This window comes from Malania oleifera, chromosome 13 (genome assembly GCF_029873635.1).
Source record: "Malania oleifera isolate guangnan ecotype guangnan chromosome 13, ASM2987363v1, whole genome shotgun sequence".
Taxonomy (NCBI): domain Eukaryota; kingdom Viridiplantae; phylum Streptophyta; class Magnoliopsida; order Santalales; family Ximeniaceae; genus Malania; species Malania oleifera.
In genome coordinates, this window is record NC_080429.1 from 35,791,013 (window position 1) to 35,799,498 (window position 8,486).

Sequence of the window (8,486 nt, forward strand, 5' to 3'; positions counted from 1 at the left end):
TCTCTCAAGGTCTCCTCTCGTCTCTCTCCTCTTCTCACTCTCCTCATCCTCTCAATTCTCTCTCCTTCTCTCAACATTTTGGTCACGGTGTCTTGTCTCCCAAGGCTCTGATTGTTCTCAATTTTTGTAAAGGAATTTCTAGTTGCGTAGGGTCTTGTCCTTTCTCAATTATTGCAAAGTTTTTCTTTTCTACATTTCCTATTTTTTTTTTTTTTTTGTTTCTTTTCTCATATTTTGGCAGAGCCTTCCTCTGTACTTCCCTTTTGCCTATCTAATTTCTTTCTTCTGCAGAATAATTTCTTGCTCTCTGTGGTCGCTTTGCTCTTTGTTTTCCCACTCGTTGTATTTCTTATAAGTGAAGGAAATCTCATCCGGTTTAATAAAATAGGCATGTGGTGGTTTTAATTTTGGTGGCCTTGGTGCAATTTGGGTGCACCCATTTCTCCCTTCTAAAAAACCAAATTCCTTCTAATAAGCTAAGAGGGAAATATTTCCATATTTCCCCTTCCTTCCTTAATAATTTTTATCTTGGCATATTCTTCGGCACATTGAATTTCCTGTCCTTCCTGTTTTTTTTTTTTTTTTTTGTTATTATTTTGATTTTTTTGAGTTTTTTTTTAGTTTTACAATTTTATTAGCTATAACACCTTGGCCTGGGTGTCCTTCTTTGTGTCCTTACTTTGTGCCGTGAAACCTGGAAAGTATCCCAGATGGGAAAGGGGGGAGAATGGCCAGTTAGGGGGATGGAGGGCTTGCATTTTTATTTTAGATGTTATTATTTTTTTTTTTTATTTTTTTTTTTTTTTTTTTTTTTTCTTTTTGATGTTGGATGTACCTCCCTGTACCTTTTTGTTTGGATGTACCCCGTGTTTCTTTTTGATGTGGCTGTAACCCTTGATTTGGATGTAGTAAGTAACGCCCCGTGTGTTGCCTGTTTTGAACATCCTGTTGGTATGTATTGTACCATTTTTATTTCATATAATCCTATGTTGGCTTTTTATTTTCCCTGTATTTTCTTTGCTATCTTATGTTTTCATTTGTAACTTTGTTGTATCTTAGTACATACTGAATTTCAGTATGTACCCATGTAACTTGTGGGTTGGGGCCGCGTGCCCACACTCTCATACCCTTTTCTTTTAATACGAAGACTTTCCCCTTTTCCCCTTCCTGGCAATGCTTAATTTATTAACCAAAATTCCCACATCTTACCTGACCAAAGCTTCAAGCTTTGCCCCGGAAGCAACTGGTAAATTAAAAAAACTTAAAACTAAGACCAAAATCTCAATCATCCAACACTCAAACTCTCAACAAAAATCCAATTAGACCAAAACCGGTTTAGAAAAATTAAAAACAACTCAATTTGTAAACTTAAAAGATTCCATTCAAAATTTTAAAAAGACACCGTTCATCTCAATCAATCTGCTTGATAATTTTATTTGTCAAACAAATTTTTGAATGAGACTCGATTACGCAATTTAATAGTTAAGGAAGTGACTCCAATGTAAAAATTAAGAAACTCATTTAAAAATAACAAAAACACAAAAAACATAAACCATCTTTCCACTCTTCAATTTTTGAAATTCAAAACAAAAGATTAGAGAATTCAAATTTAAAAATTAAAAATTTTAAAAAGGACTCAAATTTTTTTCTCCAGAATAAATAATACTGGGACTATCAACAACGCTTTACTTGAATAGAAAAACTATTTTTAAATAATTGGGAATTGGTGGGACTCCTCAATGGGAATCAAATTTCAAGATTTCAAAACAAAAAGGACTCCATAAAAAAAAGAAACAACCGAAACTTCCAATCACGCTTAAAGTTGTTTACTATGGGTGTCAAGAGAATCCTCTCGAGAAGGCCTGGTAAAAAAAATTGGGGTGTCTCAGTTGATGACTCCTCTTTGCTAGGCGTAATAATTTGTCTTGTTCAATGTAACATGATGGAACTTTCTCACACAACCCAGTCATGTGGGGGTAGACATGGACACCAGCAGCTAACCTACCAGGGTGTTTTGTATTATTATCATATGAAGATGAATTATGTTTATGGAAATGGTAGTATGTTCTATCATGATTTATATATGTTTTTACTAGATATGATATAGCCAGTTTCACTAAATATGCTTATGTATGCTTTGATGTATAATCTACGGAAATACTCATGCTGACCACATTTACAAGTATAGTTCGATTCCCTTACATGAGAGGTGTCTCACCCCGAAATTATATAAACATTTCAAAAGCCCCAGTAGGAGAGCGGATAAAGCTCCGCAGAAGATAGTTACAGTTGATCTACCCTTTATGGGAAGGAGTAAGTATTTGCTAGGATTCAAACATATTTTTGAGTGGAGGCCCTAGGCTATTTGGATACTTTTGAGATGTGTGTATATATATGGATGGTTGTCGTAACTCTGGTAATGTGTTATTAAATGGTACTTTGAGATGTAATGATTATGTTTCCTGATGCATAGGCTTTTGTGTTGTGTTTCTGATGGATTCCTGTACCATAGGTTCAGGTGATATGATCTGTGCTAGGTGTATTGTATCGATTGTACTATCATGAGTAAAAATGTTAAAAGAGCAGGTCGTTACACTTCACCCTTTCAATCTATGCTAATCACTCATCTTTGTCTTCTCGGGCAATTCACCTTTCTTGGCAACCTCAGCTTCAGGAACCCTGAACCCTACCCCTCTAAATCTTTTTTCCTAAACTTTCTGTAAACTAGAAATCAAGTCTCAAGCCTATCACCGCCCCCACTTTCGCCTAATCGGCTTCCTGAAGAAATGAGACCTCTCAGGTCATCTTGGGAGGATATGAGGCCTCTCTGCTTCGCAATAAAAGTAAACCGTAGGCCTGTGGTCCTCCTGATCTGAGGGGATGGATTCGATGCAAGATGCGGAGTGAGAAATCAGCCGCAATTCTTTCCAAAATCTTAGCTTTGTTCATTTTTTTAATTTTCTTTCTTTTGTTGATGGTGATCTATACTGTCTGGTTATGTCATGATTTACTTCTATATATATATTTTCAAGTTACTTTGTTATAATGATTGACATGTATGGTAGTACATAGGGTTGGGTTAGGTTCTTGGGTTGAAGACGGGTCACCTTGTCTCAACCCAGTGAGTGGTACCGGGTTTCCTCACATGAGCCAAACCTGGTGAGAGTTACATGACCGATAAGCTTGAGTCTGGCTTAGGGACATGTGTGGGCCTGTGTCAAGTGTCGGGGTTCTAGGCTAGGGTTTTTGGGTTTTGATTTTGGAAAATGGGCCAAGGGTGAGTTTCAAATGGGCATAGCCCAGGTTAATTTTAAAACTAAAGTGGATTCGGGTGTTGTTAAAAAGAAATGGGTCGGGGAGTAATTTTAGAAGTTAGGCTAGTTTTAATTTTAAGAAAGATGGGTCCGGGTTCAATGAGCTTTTACTTTAAAATTCAAACCCGAGCTCGAAAGTTTTTTAAATGGGTTGGGTTAGTTTTTTCAGTTAGTTTTTTTTTTTGTTTTTTAAAAAAATGGATTGTAGGCTAAGGGAGGTTAGGTCGAGGCTCAGTGGGTGTTAACATATGGGGTAAAGATTTCAAACTTAGGGTAATTAGTTGAAGGGTTCAAACCCAAAGTAGGGTCGGATTGGGGGTTTGGTAAGTCCTGGTTGAAAGAGGTGCTCGGAGTTCATGGTTCAATATGAACTTCGACACCTGCGAAAAGGGGGGTACCTACATTCAAATTGGTAATTCAATAATACATACTTAGAATAAGGCTAGAAAAAATGTAGTTATCTCAACCCCTAACTCCTCTGGCCTTCTTTCCCCTCTTTTCTAGGTTAATCTGATGATCTGGTTGGGGCTCTAAGTGTGTGAAGAGCTTTGAATGCTTCTCTGATGGATTTTGTTTTCTGCTTCTCTATTGCTTTCAGAATTTTTAGAGTTTTCACACTGAGTTTCTCTTCTCTAACTTTCAATCTCTGCAGAGCTTCTCTGCAGAGTTCTTCCCTCTCCCACTCACGCTCTCTCTCTCTCTCTCTCTCTCTCTCTCTCTCTCTCTCTCTCTCTCTCTCTCTCTCTCTCTCTCTCTCTCTCTCTCTCCGATTTTTCTCAGTTTTCGCAAGGAATTTCTAGTGCTTTGTCCTTGTCTCTCTCAATTTTGGCAAGGTTCTTCCAAGGCTCTGATTGTTCTCAATTTTTGTAGGGAATTTCTAGTGCTATGTCCTTGCCTTTCTCAATTATTGCAAAGTTTCTTTTCTACAATTCTATTTTTTTTTTTCTTTTCTCTATATTTTGGCAGAGCTCCTCTGTAATTCCCTTTGCCTATCTTAATTTCTGCAGAATAATTTCTCTGTGGCTTTGCCTCTGTGTTCCCTCGTGTATTTCTTCAGTGCAAGCCTCCTTATTTATAAGTAGGCTGGTGGTTTAATTTGGTGCCCATTTCTCCCTTCTAACCAAATTCTTCTAAGCTAGCAGGGAATATTTCCTTAATAATTTTATTCTTGGCACATGTGAATTTCTGTTTTTTTTTTTTTTGTTATTATTTTTGAGTTTTAGCTAACAACTTGCCTTGTTGTCCTTCTTTGTGCGCGTGAAACCTGGAAGTATCCAGATGGCAGTAGGGGATTGGAGGGCTTGCATTTTATTTATGTATTAATTTTTTTATTTTTTTTCTTTTTGATGTGGATGTACCCCCGTGTTGCCTGTTTTGCAACATCTGTTTGTACCATTTTTATTTCCATATACTTGGCTTTTTATTTCCCTGTATTTTCTTTTGTATTTATTTTTCAATTTGTAACTTTTTGTATCTTATACTGAATTTCAGTACCCATGTAACTTGGGCGCGTGCCCACACTCTCATCCCTTTTCTTTTAATAAGATATGACTTCCTGCATGCTTAATTTTAACCAAAATTCCACATCTGACCTGACCAAGCTTGCCCAGGAAGCAACTGGTAATAAAACAAAACCTTAAAACTAGACCAAAATCCGGTTTTAAAAACTCAATTGGAAACTTAAAAGATTCCATTCAAAAATTTTAAAAAGACTCAATCTGCTTGATTCAAAATTTTTGAATGACTCAATTTAATATTTAGGACTCAAATTAAAAATTAAGAAACTCAATTTAAAATAACAGCACTCAATTTTGAAATTCAAACAAAAGATTAGAAGAATCAAATTTTAAAAATGAAAATTAAAAGGACTCAAATTTTTTCCTAGAATACTGGGACTCAACTTGAAATAGAAAAACTATTTTTGAAATAATTGGGACTCTAAAAATGGGAATCAAATTTCAAAAAGGACTCAATAAAAAAAGAACAACCGAAACTCCAATCAAGCTTAAAGTTAGTTTTACTATGTCAAGTCCTCTCGAGAAGGCCTGGTAAAAATTGGGGTGTCTACAGTTGACCCTCTTTGTAGGCTTTATTGCTTCAATGTAACAGGTGGAACTCTCCCACGTTATTTGTAGCAATATGTCTGCAAAGATAAAAGACACATATTTTAACCAAAATATAGCTTTGATCAATCGGGTATTGTTTCTACTAATAAGGGATAGAAGGAGCAAACAAAGCAAAGTGGGAATGTTGTGCAATTTAGTGGTATTTTGGTTAACGGGGGGCTAGTGGTTAGTGGTTAGTATGGAATCAAAAAGGGTCGAAGATGACTTGCATCAGGTATAGGATCACAAGGGCATAATGACTACTCGAGCATTTGATCTCGAGGATCTGGACTGCTCTGGTATAGAATCCCAATAACCAAAGAAATGACTACTTATGTGAATGCTCAAGTGTATGATCTTGAGAATTTGGAATACTCGGGTATAGAATCCCAAGGAATAGGTTACAAACTTGAGTGTACGATCTCGAAAACTACTCAAGTGTAGAATCCTAAGAGTCAGATGACAAACTCGAGTGTATTATTCCAAAGACTACTCAAGTGTAGAATCATGAGAGTCAAATGATAACTTGGGTGTATGATCCCGAAGACTACTAAAGTGTAGAGTCTTGAAAGTCAAATGATAACTCGGGTGTATGATCCCGAAGACTACTTAAGTGTAGAATCCTGAAAGTCAGATGATAACTCGAGTGTATGATCCCGATGACTACTTAAGTGTAGAATATTGAAAGTTAGATGATAACTCAGGTGTATGATCCCGAAGACTACTCAAGTGTAGAATCTTGAAAGTCAGATGGTAACTTGGGTGTATAATCCCAAAGACTACTCAAGTATAGAATCATGAAAGTCGGATAATAACTCAGGTGTATGATCCCGAAGACTACTCAAGTGTAGAATCATGAGAGTCAGATGACAACTCGGGTGTATGATCCCCAAAGACTACTCAAGTGTAGAATCATGAGAGTCAGATGATAACTAGCCTGTATGATCCCGAAGACTACTCAAGTGTAGATTCATGAGATTCATGTGATAACTCAGGTGTATGATCCCGAAGACTACTCAAGTGTGGAATCATGAGAGTCAGATGATAACTCGAGTGTATGATCTAGAAGACTACTCAAGCGTAGATTCATAAGAGTTAGATCATAACTCAGATGTATGAACCCTAAGACTACTTAAGTGTAGAATCTTGAGAATCAGATGATAACTCGGGTATGAGATCTCGAGAGCCAGAAGAAGGGCTGCTCAAGTGTAGGATCTCGAGAGCCAGCTACACTACTTAAGTGTAAAGTCCCCGAGAGTCTAAAATCGCTTAAGTGTAGAGTCCCAAGAGTCTAAATGACGATTTCTCAAGTGTAGAACCTTGAGAGCCAGAAGATTGCTCAAGTGTAGAATCTTGAGAGCCCGATGACTATTCGGGTGTAAAACCCCAAAAGCCAGATGACTACTCGAGTGTAGAGTCCCGAGAGTATAAATGATTGCTCAAGTGTAGAATCTTGAGAGCTAGACGACTATTCGATTGTAGAACCCCGAAAGCCAAATGACTACTTGAGTGTAGAGTCTCAAGAGTCCAAATGATTGCTCAAGTGTAGAATCTTGAGAGTATAAATGACTACTCAAGTGTAGAACCTTGAGAGCTAGACGATTGCTCAAGTTTAGAATCTTGAGAGCTCGACGACTATTTGAGTGTAGAACTCTGAAAGGCATATGACTGCTCAAGTGTAGAGTCCCGAGAGTCTAAATGATTGCTCAAGTGTAAAATCTTTAGAGTCAGACAATTATTCGAATGTAGAACCTTGAAAGCCAGATGACTGCTCGAGTATAGAGTTCCGAGAGTCTAAATGATTGTTCAAGTGTAAAATCTTGAGAGCCAGACGACTATTCGAGTGTAGAAGCCCGAAAGTCAGACGATTGCTCGAGTGTAAAGTCCCAAGAGTCTAAATGATGATTTCTCAATTGTAGAATCTTGAGAGCCAGATGACTATTCGAGTGTAGAACCCTAAAAGCCAGATTATCGCTCGAGTGTAGTACCGAGAGTTTAAAAGATGATTTCTCAAGTGTAGAATCTTGAGAGCTAGACGATTGCTCAAGTGTAGAATCTAGAGAGCCTGATGACTGCTCGAGTATAAAGTCTCAAGAGTCTAAATGATGATTTCTCAAGTGTAGAATCTTGAGAGGCAAACGACTATTCGAGTGTAGAACCCTGAAAGCCAGATGACAGCTTGAGTGTAGAGTCTCGAGAGTCTAAATGATGATTTCTCAAGTGTAGAATCTTTAGAGCCAGACGATTGCTCAAGTGTAGAATCCTGAGAGCCTGATGACTATTAGAGTGTAGAACACAGAAAGTCAGATGACTACTCGAGTGCAAAGTCTCAAGAGTCTAAATGATGATTTCTCAAGTGTAGAATCTTGAGAGCCAAACGATTGCTCGAGTGTAGAATCTTGAGAGCCTGACGACTATTCAAGTGTAGAACCCCAAAAGCCAGATGATTGCTCGAGTGTAGAGTCCCGAGAGTCTAAATGATCGCTCGAGTGTAGGACCTCAAAAGTCTCAAGTATAGAATCTTGAGAGCTAGACGATTGCTCAAGTGTAGAATCTTGAGAGTCTAAATGATCGCTCGAGTGTATAATCTCGAAAGTATCAAGTGTAGAATCTTGAGGGTCAGATGACTACTCGAGTATAGGATCTCAAAAGTCTTATGTGTAGAATCTTGCGAGTCAAATGATCGCTCGAGTGTAGGATCTTGAGAATCAAGGAGGTGACTACTCAGGTGTAGGATCTTGAAAGCCTAATAACTGCTCGAGTGTGGGATATCGAGAATCAAGGAGATGACTATTTTGTGAACTATTCGATGGGAACTTTAGAACAATGGTTAATGATGGCTCGGGTATAGAATCTCGAGTAGCAAGGCATCTGAGGAGGACTTGTATCGGGTGTAGGATCCTGAAAGCCTTTGGGAAATGACTACTCAGATTGAAGATCAATGCTCGGGTGTAGAATCCTGAGGGCTAGACAACTCAATTTGGACCTGGGTTGGTGCCCTAGTTTTAAAGCAGATGTCTCACTTTGTTCTTGGGATCAGCTGCCCCAATTTCAAAGTAAATCAATT